Here is a 16,955-nt window from a genome sequence, read left to right on the forward strand (position 1 = left end):
TGGGGACATGCAACATGGGCATATCTGTGCCATCTCACCAGCGCAGCCATTAGAACATAGTCCAAAATGCCAGCCCATTCTCCTGAAATGTAACATCTACCATCAGAGACCTACCTGTCTCTAGGGTTCCTGGCTCCCCAAGACAGGAGGCTGTGCTGCTGGGGAGGCTAAGATACAAGTACAGAAACCCCAGCCAGGGAGTGTTCATGCCTGGAAACATGGGGCACTTCCCTGTCTGCCCTGAATGTTCAAAACGAGTGGACAGAGATTGGTAAACTGAGGCAAACCTCAGAAGAACTCAAGGACCCTCTCGGGCTGGAAAATATACAAAGCCATCTGGGGAGAAAACACAAAATAAAAGATCCAGACTGTTTCGTGCTCTGGTTCCAACCTTCAGAGTACATAAATAACTCTTTACAAGACCTGTGGGAGACCAGCCTGATCAACATTCCATCATGGAGAAAGGAAAAACACACGAGGCCACGCCCCCTACTGAGGAACCAGTTAATAGTTGCTAGGGGAGGGGCTAATGAGGCCTCACCCCCTTCCTGAGGCTCTATAGAGTTTATAATTGCTGAGGGCGGGCTCATGAAGCCCCACCCCTCCCAAAGGCTTTATAGATAGTTGTTTGTTGATGGGGGAGGGGGCAGATTTTCTTCAGTGGTACAGCCACTGGTAAGTTGCCCGTGCTCCTGTGGACAACCCCTCAGCCATGCTCCTGTAAGGATAGGGTTCTACGACACGAATCAGCCACCAAAGAAATAAAAGACACCGAAACAGAAGAGGGAGTAGTTGGGAAAAGAAAGGTCAGCTGGTGTGGGAGGGGGACCAGAGAAGGTAAGAAGAGGTAAATAAGACCCAAATGTAATCCATAATAAGACCCATCATCGCTTATAGTTACTGTATCTATTTTGTTTTTTAAGCCTGGGCTATTCTCTCTGTATCCAAACAGGCTTCTTTGGAGCTCTTAACCCCTCTGACATCTTGGTTTTTAGTTTGCTGTGCTCACTGAGAGGAGAAAGACAGTCAAAAGAGGGAGCTGTGGGCAGGTCTCGGGCCAGCTCTGGATGTCTGTCTTCTGACAAGGGTACTTCTTGGCCATAGTATCTCCAGCATCTGCAGGAACCATCATCCCAGCCTGGCTGCATCTCCTCAAAACCACAAAACAAGGGCCTGAGGAAGAGCAGGTCTTTAACAAACGACCTTTTGGTTCCTCCCGTGCTAAAATAATAACCCTCAGCTCAAAACGGTAGTGTGTGTGTGTGTGTGTGTGTGTGTGTGTGTGTGTGTGTGTGTGAAATTAAACAGATCCCGTGTACTCCCCGCCTGCCCACTCTGGCAGCTGCCTGCTTCGCCACCCTGGCTTCAGACACTCTCCTCTGAGATGTTATTGGGTCTGGAAGATGGAGATCCACCTTCCTCATCCTAAGAGATTGATGTGTAACCAGCACCACCCCAGCCTGCCCTGGGTTGTCACTCTGCCTGAACATTCCCATAGGAGGCCTGCTACTGTCTTGAGCATCTCTGTTCTTCCTCTTATCTGGATGAAAATGCATCAATCTGGCAACTTTCTCTTCTTCTTTGGGTTCATTCTGTAGCCCAGGCTAACCCTGAACTCACAACGCTCCTCCCACCTCAGCCTCCTAGAGCTGGATTACAGATGTGAGCAAGTTCAGGCAGCTTCTGGTGCCTTTGTTTGTGGTCCTAGCCTCCTTTCATTCATCCCTCCCTGCCCTGAGGGCTTTCCAGATATTCCCATGTTTATGCAATCACAGAGTGGGCCACAATGAACATTCCAGAGCTCCTCAAGATGAGGGCAGATAAATATGATCGAGTCTCCCTATCGTATGGGCTTGCTTCCACTTGCACTTCTGCCTGGCTTGGCCAAGGTGGAAATGGACTGAAAATGTTTTCTGGGCAAACAGTCCCCAAACTGAGGGGTCTGGCTCTCGATGACAGTCACAGACGCTTGCACTCACCAAAGTAGGCTTACTGGGCACAGCCTTCTGTCAAACATTATTGAAGGACCCCATATGTATATGCAAGCACAATGTCCCCTCCTGCACTGCCCAGCTGCACAGCCATCGAAGAAACAAGCTGGGGACATGGAGACGCCAAAAATGCCACCTGAGCAGCCAGGCTGGTCTCACTTACCACAGAGGCTTAGAAGCCAGGTTTCTTTCTGAGAAACCTGACACCACTTGAGAAGACTCAACAAGCCTGGGTCCATGGCTCTACCCACTCCTCCTGCCTCCTTCCAACTCCAGACAAACCTAATCCCTTCCCTTCTCTCTTTCTCTCTCTTAGCACTTAATGGCATTAAAAGGTGCTGGCCTCCTCTGCCTATAAGAAGAAAAACAGTTTTCCACACTGATCCGGAAGTCACCTCCAGAGGGTTCAACTGAAGCCACAGGCAGGGATCATAAACAGCCTCCCATTTGGAAACCCGATCAACCCACCCTCTCTTTCAACACTGCTGGCTGCTCACAATGCAGCAGCGGCTGTGCTGGCCGCTGGGGTGGCCATTGTTCAAGCAGACAGGGAAGACAAGCCCATGAGATCTCCACCATAGGCACTGAGAGCCTGGCACTGCCCTGAGTCCTGTTGGCCACCTCTGCTCTCATGAACACCTGTCCTCACAAAGTTGGAGTGACAATGAACTCTGCTTCCAATTAGGGAAGCTGAGGATTCCAGGTAACCTTCTCCTGGCTCTCATCTGGTCTGTGGCTAAGAGCACAAGCCTTCTGAAAGTCTTTAACTAGGCCATTGCTCCTCAACAGCGTCTCTTCCTCCTGCATAAGCCTCTGCTCTGGTGCTTTCTCAGTTTAAGTGGACAAGGGATGGAGAGGCTGGGCAGAAAAATAGGGACAGGTAGTTGGATGGGTGGATGAACGGCTGGATGGCCAACTGGATGAAAGGGTAGGTAAACAAGTGGATGGGTGAAGGGATGAAAGAATGAATGGATAAATGATGAGTGGATAAGTGTATGGACAGGAAATGGAAGGACAGATATACAGATAAGTGAACAAGTGAGTGGATGAGTGGATGGATAGGTAGGTGAGCAGATGGATAGATTCATGGATGGATGGATAGATGGATGGGTGGATGGATGGATGGATGGGTGGATGGATGGATGGATGGATGGATGGATGGATAGATGGACAGATAGACAGATGGGTGGGTGGATGGATGGATGGATGGATGGATGGACGGACAGACAGACGGGTTTTTAGATGGATGCATGGATGGATGGATGGATGAATAGATGGATGGTTTTGTGGATGGATGGATGGATGGATGGATGGATATGCAGATGGGTTGGTGAATAGACTACAGAGTGAGATAGGAAAAAAGAATAGAAAGTTGCCAGATTGATGTCTTTCCGCCCAGATATGAGAGGGAACAGAGATGCACAAGGCAGTAGCAGGCCTCCTGTGTGGATGCTCAGGCAGGGAGGGACAACCCAGGGCAGAAAGAACGGAGAGTAGACAAACATTATCAGTGGGTTGGTGGATAAATAGATGTACGGATGACATGGACAGGTAAATGGACAGTGGGTGGGTAGGTGCACAGATGGGTTCCAGGATTGGTGACGGACAGGTGGAAGAAGGCTGGATGAATGGTGGCTGATGGACTATGTACAAGTGGAAGGACATATGGGCAGACAGAAGAGAAAGATGGGGCTAAGGAAAGAAGGCAAATCGATAGGATGCTGAGGAAAGGCGGACATGGTGCAGCTTTTCTTGACACACACATCAAAAAGGAAATTCTGTGGTGCTGTCTGCCGTGGGCATCACCTCCACATTGGGAACCCCTGTGACTCAATGATGTGGAAAGGTGTCCAGTGATTGACATTGGGACCCTCTTTAGACAGAAGCCCAGAATGCAGAGTCAGGAGTGTACTGAAAATTGTGGTACTGGGCCAAGCACAGTGACACACACCTATACTCCCAGAATTTGGGATTAAAGGCAGGTGCATCTCTTGAGTTCAAGGCCAGTTAGGACTCCATAGTGAGACCCTGTCTCAAAAAACAAAAACAAATTTCAATCACAGTATTGCTAAAAACTAGAATGTGTAGCCATTAAAAACTGATGGCACAGGGTCACAGCAACACTCTGTAGCTAAGAGTACTTGCTGTGCTTACAGAGGACCCAAGTTCAGTTCCCACCGCCCATGTTAGGTGGTTCACCTGTAACTCCATCTCCAGGGGATCTGATCCCCTCATCTGGCCTCTGTAGGCATTTGTACCCACATATATGCATAGCTAATTAAAATAAAAATAAACCTTCTAAAGAACCAATGATAAACATAAAGAACAAAAGATGTTTATAATGTTATCAATGGGGAAAAGAATTACCAATGGAGAAAGACAATCTTAAAAATAAAACACAATTCCAGCACTCGGGAGGCAGAGGATTGCAGGGCTCTGTGAGTGGAAGGCTAGCCTGGTCTACAGAGTGAGTTCCAATACAGCCAGAGCTACACAGAGAGGCTCTGTCTCAAAATAGACAAACACATACATAAATAAAATACAAAATAAATACACAAAAATCAAATAAATAAAGTAAAACAATTGCCATAATGCTACACAGCTGCCTCAGGTAGAGAAGGGCTGGGCTAAGCCAGCCTCATATGTCATTTGTGACAGGTCTCTCACTTTCTAGCTCAAGCTAGCTTTGAACTCTTGGTCTCCCTGCCTCAGCTTGCCAAGTCTAGTATTGGACTAAAAGAAACATACCACCGCACCCAGCTAACATTTTTAAAGCATGATGCCCCAGGAAAAATCACAACTTTAAAATCTCAGAGCACATCTATGTGGATGCAGTTCAGACTCCAAACCCTTAACTTAATACACGGGGCAAAAACCAAGGGCTCGTGCAAAGCCAACATTCTGACGCCAGTGTGCCAGATCCACGTTCACAGTCTGCACGTGCCATGCCTGGCTGCCTGTCCTCAGAGTCGAGCAGCTGGTAAAGCCCTTCAACCATGATGAACAGACCCTGCATCAGGCCCAAGGAACAGGACGCACAAGATGGGACAGTCTCAGCTACATCCTGTGAGTCTCAGAACAGCTCACTTCCTCACCCAACAGACATGGGCACTGTCAGCTCAAGTCAGGATGGGCTCAGGAATCCCCTGCCAGAAGACAGTTTCCAAAACCCTCACTTGCCCTGCCCCAGTCTCTGCTGACCTTCCTGAAACCTCAGAAAAGGATGCCAGGGAAATGGGAACGGCTCTGTCATAAAGTGCTTTCAAGAACCCATGTCTGGCTCCTGCTTGTAATTTCATGGAGACATGGGAGCATCCCTGGGGTAGACTGGCCAGACACCCTAGCTAACTCCAGGCCTGTCTCAAAGAACCAAACGAAAGGCTCTTAAGAAACAATGTCCAGGGTTGATTTTTAGCTTCCACATGTTCAGACACACATACTACCCCCCCCCCCCGTGCACACAAGTGAGTGCATGCATGCACATATGCACACACATGCACATATATACATATACACATACACAAATACACACATGGATGCCAGTGTGTAAAGGACCCTATAAGGACTGTAGTAAGTCGGTGAGAAACAGGGCAGGAAGAAACAGGTCTGCAAACCTTAGCAAAGATCCTGTTAGCCAAGGCTGGCCATTCAGCGGTGAAAGCCACTTCTTAGTACAATGGTGTGGCTCTGGAGCTCAGAGGATAAACAAAGAAAAGTTTGGACTCTACCCAAGGGGAAACTTCTTAATAGTCTCCAACTTAACTTCACTGCTAGGGCCCCAAGACCACTACTTTACAGACATGGTAACCAAGGCTCAGAATTGTAACCACTGAGGCTAAAGCCAGGCAGCATGTTCCAGTGTCTATACTGTGTCCCACATAAGAGCCTGCCTCACAGGCTCACACCTGCCTAACAGAATTCACCTGAGAACCTGTGGAAAGGCTTGGCCTCTAGGGAAGATGGCCATTTGGAGCCCCGGATGCTATGAAGGTCCCACCCACCACCCACCCCCTGTGCTGGAAACAGGCTTTGCCTCTGAAAATGTTCTGAGTAAAGATGTGCAGGCAGCATGGACATGAACAGCGAGTGCCCACAGACACGCTGCGCCCACAGACACGCTGCTGTATGTGGGCCACTCACTCAGCGCAAGGTTAAGCATTTGCTCCAGGTCTTGCTGTTTCCTGAAGGGTTCTCTGGCCATGCCCAAAATTTGTGAGATATTCCCTCTAGCAATTTTGTTGAAACCTCGAGTGCAAAATGTAACTATTGCTCACGACACTCACTGTGCCCTCAAACCTCAGGTGCTGTAGCATCTCTTCTTCCTATCAGCACACACTCCTTCCCCCCCACCTCCCACTCCCAGACAGGGTTTCTCTGTGTAGCCCTGGCTGTCCTGGAACTCACTCTGTAGATCAGGCTGGCCTCGAACTCAGAAATCCACCTGCCTCTGCCTCCCAAGTGCTGGGATTAAAGGCGTGCACCACCACTGCCCGGCCAGCACACACTCCTAACAGCCTGCAGACCACAAGCTGGAGGCCAGCAACTTACCCAAACCAGTCCAGCCTTCTTCCTAGGCTCAGGATCCCCAAAGAGGAAGGGGAGGGAGAAAAGTCTATGGAGCCAATGAAAACACAGCTCAGAGAGTCTAACAACCAATCAATGTGCATCTTGGTCCTGGACCCCACAACTGGACCCACATAGGCTAGAGAGTCAGTGTTGGACCCACGTAGGCTAGAGTCAGAGCGTGGCTGGGCTCTATATCTATCAACATTTACAGCATATCTGAAATTTGAAAGGACCTTTGAGGGCATTAGGGAGATGGCTCGGTAGGTGACAGCATTTGCTGTGCAAGAATGAAGACTTGAGTTTGAATCCCCAGCACGCACATAAAAACCCCCAGCACTGTGTGTGTGAAACAAGAGGATCGCTGGGGTTTGCTGGCTGACAGCCTAGCTCCAGATTCACGGACAGATCCCGTGTGAAGGGAATTAACTAGTAACAGAGCAGGACACCCGATGTCCTCCCCTGGCTTCCACATGGGCCTGGGCATCTGCACACACATGTGACACGCACTGCACACACACAAAAGAGAGGCTCCTCCAAGTTGGAAAGAAAAAGGGAATGTTGTAACTTTTATGGTACAAGGACCATCATGGCTACGGTCAACTTGACTACATCTGTAATTAACTAAAACCCAAGCAGCTGGGCACACCTGTTAAGTTTTTTTTTTTTTTTAATTAATTAAATAATTTGAAGTTGGAAGATCTACTTTTTTTTTTTTTTAAGATATATTTATTTTACCTATGGATGTTCTCTCTTCAGGTACAGCTGCAGGCCAGACGAGGGCATCAGCTCACAGATGGTTGTAAGCCATGTGGTTGGTGGGAATTAAACTCAAGACCTCTGGAAGAGCAGACAGTGCTCTTAACCTCTGAGCCATCTCTCCAGCTCAGGAAGACTCACTTTTAATCTGGATATTTTTTTTAAAGAATGATCCACCTTTAATCTGGGCTGCAGCTTCCGGGGGCAGCCTATATAAGGGCACGGAAGAAGGAAGCTTGCTCTCTTTGCCTTTTTGCTCTCACTCTTGCTGGTCCATTCCTCCACTGGCATTAGAATCTACTTCTTCAGGATTCTAATGTATACTTCAGATTAGTTGAGACATCTATCCTCGTGGACTGAACAACTACTGGCTTCTCAGGCCTCCCATTGGTAGACAATGTTGGACTAGCTGGACCACAGCCTGTAAGCCATTCTTATAAATCACACACACACACACACACACACACACACACACACACACACGGAGATGGAGATGGAGATGGAGATGGAGATGGAAATATTCTGAATCCTAACAAATACAATGACGTTAACCACAGAGGATGAAACCCAGGACCCTCCATGGTAATGAACAAACCAACATAGGAACACAGCATTTTTGTGCTATCACTTTGAAAAATATCTTTTATATATATAAAAAAATAATAATAAGGGGACCGGAAAGATGGCTCAGAAGGTAATGTAACTCGCTACTCTTACAGAAGACCCAGGTTCATGAACCCACATGATAGATCACAACTCTCCATAACTCAAGTTCCAGGGAATATGATGCCTTCTGTCTTAGCTAATTTCTATTGCTGTGATAAGACACCATGATCAAGGTCACTTTTAAAAGAGTTTATTGGGGGTTTCATAGAGTTAGAGTCTCTGATCGTCATGGTGGAGAACGTGGCAGCAGGCAGGCAGAGAGACCTTGCATCTTGATCTACAAGCACAAAGCAGAGAGAGAGAAAAAGAGAGAAAGAAGGAGAGAGAGAGAGAGAGGCAGACAGGCAGAGAACACTGAGAATACCTCAAAGTTCACTCCCAGTGACACACCTCCTCCAAGGCCACACCTTCTAACCCTTCCCAAACAGTTTCACCAACTGGAGACCAAGCATTCAAGCGTATAAGCCTATGCCAGAGGGGGGTCAATCTCATTCAAACCACTACACCCTCTTATGACCTCTGTGGACACCACACACACACATATGGTACACATACAAACATGCAGGCAAAATAGTCATACATATAAAATGGAAATAAATAGACCTAAGAACAAAAAAATATTATTTTATTTTATTTGTTTTTTTTCAAGACAGCGTTTTGATGTGTAGCCCTGGTTCTCCTGGAACTCACTCTATAGACCAGGTATGTGTGCCACTACTACTTACCTTAAAAACACAATTCTTAATTAGAAAAAAAAATTAAACCCAGCCAGACCTGGTGATATAGGCTTATAATCACAGATATTTGAGAGACTGACACATGAGGATGGTAAGTTCAATGATTGTCAGATCTATAGAGCAAGTGAAAGGCCAGCGGGGTGAATTACTGAGACCTTGTCTCAAAGTAAGTAAAAATAGTGTTAAAAGACGGTTCAGTCATAGAGCCCCTGCCTAGAATCCCCCAGGGAGGGGCTGGGGTGTGGCTCAGTGGTAGAGCCCCTGCCTAGAATCCCCCAGTGAGGGGCTGGGGTGTGACTCAGTGGTAGATCCCCTGCCTAGAATCCCCCAGTGAGGGGCTGGGGGCATGGCTCAGTGGTAGAGCCCCTGCCTAGAATCCCCCAGTGAGGGGCTGGGGTGTGGTTTAGTGGTAGAGCTCCTGCCTAGAATCCCCCAGTGAGGGGCTGGGGGAGTGGCTCAGTGGTAGAGCCCCTGCCTAGAATCCCCCAGTGAGGGGCTGGGGGCGTGGCTCAGTGGTAGAGCCCCTGCCTAGCATCCCCCAGTGAGGGGCTGGGGGCGTGGCTCAGTGGTAGAGCCCCTGCCTAGAATCCCCCAGTGAGGGGCTGGGGGCGTGGCTCAGTGGTAGAGCTCCTGCCTAGAATCCCCCAGTGAGGGGCTGGGGTGTGGCTCAGTGGTAGAGCCCCTGCCTAGAATCCCCCAGTGAGGGGCTGGGGGCGTGGCTCAGTGGTAGAGCTCCTGCCTAGAATCCCCCAGTGAGGGGCTGGGGTGTGGCTCAGTGGTAGAGCCCCTGCCTAGAATCCCCCAGTGAGGGGCAGGGGTGTGGCTCAGTGGTAGAGCCCCTGCCTAGAATCCCCCAGGGAGGGGCTGGGGTGTGGCTCAGTGGTAAAGCCCCTGACTAGAATCCCCCAGGGAGGGGCTGGGGTGTGGCTCAGTGGTAGAGCCCCTGACTAGAATCCCCCAGTGAGGGGCTGAGACATGCCAATCTATAGCATAGCTAAGAAAAACAAATGTTTGAACCTTTGTTGGGGTAGGAGTGGGGTCTGAGTGAAGGCATGAGCTCATCCCTGACTCTTTTTTTTTTTTTCTTTTTCTTATTTTTTTCTTTTTTTGGTTTTTTGAGACAGGGTTTCTCTGTGTAGCCCTGGTTGTCCTGGAACTCACTCTGTAGACCAAGCTGGCCTCGAACTCAGAAATCCACCTGCCTCTGCCTCCCAAGTGCTGGGATTAAAGGCATGGGCCACCACCACCCGGCCCTGACTCTTTCTTGTCAGTAAACGTAACCTAAGCATCACTATGCCTGTCTGCGGAAAGTGAAGTGACAGAAACAGACAGGAATTGTGAGCAATGGAAACAGACCATTTACAAAAGCTCCTACTATGTGCAGAAAATTTGTTCACATATTCTCCCTAACGTTTCTGATGGTGAGGCTAAAGAGGGGGCAAGGAGGCAGCTAGAAGTCTCGTTTCCTTGGCAACCACTCTGAAAGACCCAAACAAGAAGGACTGTCTGTTATTCTGATCTGCACTTTCAGTCAATGCTCTGCAGACAGGAAGCACCCAGACTCCCGGGCCCCTCAGCAACGGTCTATCTTACAGTGGCCATCCTAGCCCAAGTGGCCTCTGGCTGCTGGAGCGACAGATGTGGTGTCCCAGCTTGTATTTAGACTGTCCCACTGTTTAGGTGCAGCTCACTCTATTTCCAAATATTTCTGTGGAGACAGTAATAACTCAGCACTGGCTGTACACTGTGGTGTGGGGCAAGGGCAAGGCTGTCTGCACACACACACACACGCACACGCACACGCACACGCACACGCACACGCACACGCACACACACACACAGGACTGCAAAGTGAAATCTAACAGATATGCAGGCAGGCGGTGCCCTGTCGTGGTTGATAATACTCTTCCTTCCTCCAGCTACTGGAAAAACCAGCTAAGACCTGGCAGGGGATGAGGAGGACACAGGTGAGCAGGGCCGTGCTGCCTGCTAACCAGCTAATGGATATTTACGGAGCAGATCTTCACACAGCAGTGGGGCAGGCAGCTCCCATGAAACAGTCAAGGCCACATCCCAGGCCATAAAACACACCTGAGTAAACTCGGGCTGCAAAGCCCGCCGTGGGCACCGTTAGGTCACTGCAGAGGTAAAGTGGGAATTAGAATGCTGGGAAAACCCAGCATTGTAGAAGGGCTGGCACTTCCAAACAACTTCTAAACAGCATGGGGGTCAAGGAGGAGGAGCCAAAACTGGGCATAGTGACGCTTGCCTGTAAGTCTGAAGTAGGAAGACTGCAGTGGAAGCAAAGCTCATCTTGGGTATATAGTGGTTTCTGGGATAGCCTGGGCTACAAAATAAGATCCTATTTCAATAAGTCAAAAACTAGGAGGAAGAGAAGGAAGGAGAAACTAGATGACATGAAAAATAAAGTACTTCTGGGGAGCAGAGGCCGAGACAGGGTTCCTCTGTGTAGCCCAGGCTGTCCTGGAACTCACTCTGTAGACCAGGCTGGCCTCGAACTCATAGATTTAAAGGCATATGCTACCACCTCCCAGCTAAAGTAAAACTTAGTCAAGTGTGTGAGGCACAGGAGAATCCACACATGAGGGACATCAACAGTATGTGATAGAAAAGATCTGGGGTAACCTTGGGTAGTGACCATAAAATCAAATCAAATCCAAAGCAACCAGAGAAAGAAAAAGTTATGTTGTGTTTTGTTGTGTTTCAAAGGTACTCAAGAAGCTGAGGCAGATGGATTGTAAGTTTAGGCCAGCCTGAGATACAGAGTGAATTTATGGCCACCCTGGGAAACTTAGAGAGTCTATCTCAGAATTCAAAATAAAAAGACAGCTGGGGGAGATAGTTCACAGTAGCTTGTTTACCCAGAATCCCCCACTGAGGGGTTGGGGCGTGTCTCAGTGGTAGAGCCCCTGCCTAGAATCCCCCAGGGAGGGGCTGGGGGCGTGGCTCAGTGGTAGAGCCCCTGCCTAGAATCCCCCAGGGAGGGGCTGGGGGCGTGGTTCAGTGGCAGAGCCCCTGCCTAGAATCCCTCAGGGAGGGGCTGTGGGCATGGCTCAGTGGCAGAGCCCCTGCCTAGAATCCCCCAGGGAGGGGCTGGGGGCGTGGCTCAGTGGCAGAGCCCCTGCCTAGAATACTCCAGTGAGGGGCTGGGGCGTGGCTCAGTGGTAGAGCCCCTGCCTAGAATCCCTCAGGGAGGGGCTGTGGGTGTGGCTCAGTGGCAGAGCCCCTGCCTAGAATCCCTCAGGGAGGGGCTGTGGGCGTGGCTCAGTGGCAGAGCCCCTGCCTAGAATCCCCCAGTGAGGGGCTGGGGCGTGGCTCAGTGGTAGAGCCCTTGCCTAGAATCCCCCAGTGAGGGGTTGGGGGCGTGGCTCAGTGCCAGAGTGCTTGCCTAGAATGCTTAACATCCTTGATTCAATTCTAGAACCAGAAATTTAAAAAAGAAAACCCAGAGAATAGGAAATAGGGACTTAGTAGAAAGAAGCCCTGGAAGGTGGAGCAACTGTGTGCCCTCTGCTGCTGTCGGAGATGTGCTCGCTGTCGCACGCCTCCTCGTCCTCTCCCCTGAAATGGACAGAGGACTTGAAGTCTGCTCCACAGCATCCTCAAGAAAGCCTACCTTCTTTCCCCTAAGACTCCTTTCTTAAGAACTCACAAGTTTCCAAAGCTAGTCAAGGGGGAAAAAAAAACACCTAGGGAGAAGACATGTATCTCTCCCATCAGAACTGAAGGAATGGCTACCACAATGGGCACTGGAACTGTAAGGATGATGAAGGAATATTACCCACAACTCCCTGCCGATAAACTTAGTAACTAAGGTCAAACACACCAAGCTTTTCCCTACCCAGGAGTAATGCCTTTATTCCAAGAACCAAAATTCACACAAGAGAAAATAGACATCCCAAACAGACCTGTTACCTGTTACCTGTAACCAGTTACCTGTTGCTCTCTGTTTAAAGAGAGCGAATCGATAATTACTAAGCTTCCACTCTTTCTAACCTTGCTTGCCTGGAGCACGCTGCTTCTGCTGGATGGCTGGCCAGTGAGCCCTGGGAGCTCTCTAGTCTCTGCCTCCCGGCACTGATGCAAGCCTTCAATGGCCAGCCTTTCTCTCACAGGAGTACTGGGCATGCCCATACTTGCCTTTGCACATCGAGACCTCTGCCCCCATACCTGAACTTTTTTACAGATGAGAAAGTTGAGGCTGAGAATGGGTTACAACTCCCCTAAAACCTTGGTTTGTGATGGGCTGGGACCCGGTAGGAAGGCAATAAAAAATGAGACCATCCAGTTTCTTCATGGTCCAAGGTCAGTTGCCCATGGGGAAGGTAAGGACTGCCTGCCACCCTCAAGACCAAACCCCACACCACAGCATGGAACCCTTCCAGTCGCCCCTTCCTTCCTAAGAACATTCCCCAGGTGGGACAGAGGTTGGTGGACTCATTTCACCTAGATAGAGCCCCTGGCTCCTGTCAGCCCTGCAGGCTTCGGGGTAGGAAAAGGAAAAAGGAGTGGAGATTCAAGTTCAACCACCAGGGGGAGCCCTGCCCACCCCATACCCAACCCTAGGGATATTTTCAGGGAGCCTGATCTGTGCCAGGCACTGTGTTGGATGAGTGGCTTGAATAGGAATTCTTAACTTCCCACCATGTAAACTTGGTAACAAAACAACGGTAGAAACCAAAGAGGTGCCTTTCCAGTCACCATTCAGTCATTCAACAAACACACCATGGGCCCCATCACTAGGCCCATGCTCTATGAATGGTAGTCTGAGCCACATGGCATCTGGACTCAGTGAGCCCCAGAAGCAGTGTCTGGACTCTAACATTTGGTCCACCAGAGATGGTGGAAGTGTCAAAGGCACTGTGTGCATCCCACACACTGGAGCCCTGCTGGGGCTGGAAATCTCATTGCCCCCTCTCACCACAGACCAAGAAGCTTCGTACAGAGCCAAGCCGAAAAGGTCCCACGTGGTCAGCAAGGTGGGAGGCCACCAGCAGCCAGCCTCTGGGGTTCAACAGAGGTCACCTCCCAAGAATCTTTCTTCCAGAATATCAATCTTAGAGGAAACAAAGGAACCAGCTGGCTGAGATTCGGCTACCTGGAGATGCAGGGCGGGGGTGTTGGCAACCATTCTGGGCCAAAAGAGGGAAAGTAAACCTTGGGGCTGCCAGTGCAAGCCAAGAGCACCAGACACCACAGCACCTCAGGCTAAGTTGGGTTCAAGTGCTTCTGGCTTCTCTACCAGCTGGCTAATGACTGGGACAAAGCTGATGCTGGCTCTGTACCAGATCTGCAGCTATAAATTGGGACGGTTCATCTGAAGGGATGCACTTGTTTTGGCCACCCCTCACTAAGCCTCCCTCCTCCCTCCCCAGTGTTGCCTTTTGTTCCTTCCAAGGACCAGACAGATGTCACCACGTCACCATCATTCGAACTCCCTAGTGGCCCATCTGAGCCCACGTGAGCAGGGCTGGAAGCTTGCTGCCTTTCACAGCCCATGACAGGTGTACACATTACCAACTCAAGAGAAATGATGTCCTGCAAACCCCAGACCATGCAGTCACCATGAGTGTGCTCACTGCAGGCAGGGGGCACCTATATCTAATGAGATGCCAGAGATCTCATGGCGTTCCCAACCCAGCTGCCCTCTCTGGCTGTCACCACTAACCAGGGTAGGGGAAAGTCCCCAAGTACATCACAGACTTCAAACCTATCACAGGACCTCAGCAGCCCGACCATAATGGCTGCCAGGCCCAGCTCCAAGTGCGGTGGAAAGCACAGCTGCAGCTGTGGTAACAGCTGGCTGGCTCGAAGCACTGAACACGTGCTTTCTTTCCACGGCTGCAAAACTACTCAGTGGTTCCCAGGCTGTTTCAAAGCACCAGCCTGGGCTTGGAAAAGTAGACAGATGATCCACCTGCCCACCAGGTCATCTGAGCTCCCTGTGGCCAGGGCGAGGAGAGCTTGCTGTTCTCTGCATCCTGGCAGGTGCTGCTGAAAGAGAGGAGACCTGATTGGGAGAAGGTGAGCCTGGCTCCCAATAGTCAGTAGTCAGCTAGGTGGCTCCAGTCAGCAGAGAAGACCACGGTCTATGGAAGACAGTCCAGTCAGTGGTGGGGAAACTCAATCCACACAACAGGCTGTAGTGGAGGCCACGGTTGTCATAGGAGGCCCTAGTCAGCTGTATGTGGCCCATTCTAGGGTGACCCTAGTCAGTAGGGAAGACTGCAGTAGATGTGAGAAGTGGCCTGTCTATAGAGCACAGAAAGCAAAGGGTGGGTGGCAGATGAAGATTTGGCCCATTGAGGTCATCAACAGGGCACCAAGTCAGTGTGCAACTGAGGCTTGTGGACAGCAGAAGGGCTTCTTTCTACCCATGGCTGTGAGATTCTATGGCTCCAGGTGCCAGGGAACTGTAGCAAGCTCAGACCCACCTGGTTGTTGTCAGTCTGGCCCCTTGCCTGAGTGAGCACATGCCGACTGTAAAGGTTGATGGTGTGAGGCTGGAACTGGGGAAAACCGGAGGCCTCCCACCCATCCCCCTGGCCTGGTGCCAAGGCTTTGTGTGAAAGAACCAGGGCCCAGCCCCCAAGTGTGACCACATGGAGCTCTTTGGGACAGAGCCTCCCTCAGTTCAGAGAGATGAACAGAGACAGCTCACTGGTACCTAGGCCCAGGGGGAACATCTACACTGCCTGGAAGGATATGACGATTGTCAAAAGGAGGTAGAAGTCGAGACGTTGACCCAGTTTTATCTGCTGGTTTCACACAGTGGACAGTGACTGATTCCAGTCACTTGCTGGGAACACCTGTGGGTCCAGATGGAACAGGATTACAAACTACACATAGTTCATCTTCTGCCTGGGGCTCCCCTTACAAGTAAAGGCTATACCTCAAACCAGGTGGCCACGGGTCCAAAACCACTCCAGCCAGCCCGGTGCCAGGATTTGTGTGGACTTGGACAGAAGCCAGCCCATGGCTCTAAAAATCAGGGTCCCTCTTGGCCCTCCATACAAACCCTCTGAGGAGGGAAGAAAAGCCAGTGGGTGGATAGGGATCACAGCAGTGAGTGGTGCCGGAACCACACCACCAGCAGCAGAGAACACAGCAGGGACCACCCAGGTTGCCCTCCTGGCTCTCCCACAGTCCTGCACAGCCCTGGGGAGAGTGTGCATGTGCTTCAGTGTTATGGTGGGGAGTCACTGTGGCGATGGGCTGTAAAGCTGAAGGCAAGAGCACAGCGGAGTGCAGGAGAGCATCTCGGGAGTGGCCCTCATGTGCACACAGCATGCTGAGCGAGCAGGTGCTAGCTGGGTCTGTTTATATATCTACGCCATGTGTATCAGCTGCCTAATTAAAACTCATTGCTTTAAACATCCTTGTGTTCTGGCAGACACCCGCCAGCAGTACCTTCCTGTAGACAGACAGCCCTCCTGTTAACTGTGGAGACCACCCACCCAGCTGCATGACAGCACAGAGGCTGGCTTCGAGACAAATCCACTGGCTGTCTTCTTCCCAGAAGCTTCCCCTGTGCCCAGTACTTCTGATAGGCCAGCTTGACCCAGGAAGCCCCTGCCCATGCTTCATGGCTCAGGTCCTCTGTGGCAACCTGTGTCACCAGGTCACTAGCTCTCACCCTCCAGTTGTATCTGGAAGCTGACCTTCTGGAGCAATATTTTTTTAATGTTTGTATGTTTATGCATGTCCGTGTTCATGTGTGTGCAGGCGCAGGTGCAGGTCTACATGCTTCAGTGTCTTGGTGGAGAACTATATTGACTCTCGTCCTCAGAAGCTTTCCACCTTGTCCTTTGAGACAGTCTGTGACTGGCCAGGAATTCTCCATTAGGCTAGTCTAGCTGGCCTCAGAGTCTCTGACATCAGAGTGTCTCGGCCTCCCAAACTTTGGGATTACAAACATGCTCTACCATGCCTGACTTTTCATGTGGGTTCTGGGAATTGAACTCAGGTCGGCAGGCTTGCAAGGCAAGTACTTTACCAGATGAGTCATCCCCCCAGGCCTGAGGAGAAATTCTTATCTGTGGTAAGGAATGGGGGATTCCCGGATTTGCAAAACACTTCGGGAAATGCCACTTCGCTTTCTATGTGCTTCCAGATCTCAGGTAACGGTAACGAAACTTCTGTCTGAAATGAAGGGATCCATTTGAAACAAAGGGTGCTGTCCCATTTCCCTGTGCCCCTTCCTGCACAGGAAGCTAAG

At 50.3% G+C, this 16,955-nt stretch overlaps 1 protein-coding gene across 5 annotated transcripts in view; it reads right to left on the bottom strand.

Annotated features, from left to right (window-relative positions):
* Positions 1-16,955, bottom strand: part of Prkar1b (protein kinase cAMP-dependent type I regulatory subunit beta) — a 140,215-nt gene that overhangs the window by 48,635 nt on the left and 74,625 nt on the right. The gene's annotated exons all lie outside the window — the stretch shown is intronic.

This window comes from Arvicanthis niloticus, chromosome 24 (assembly GCF_011762505.2).
Source record: "Arvicanthis niloticus isolate mArvNil1 chromosome 24, mArvNil1.pat.X, whole genome shotgun sequence".
Taxonomy (NCBI): Eukaryota; Metazoa; Chordata; class Mammalia; order Rodentia; family Muridae; genus Arvicanthis; species Arvicanthis niloticus.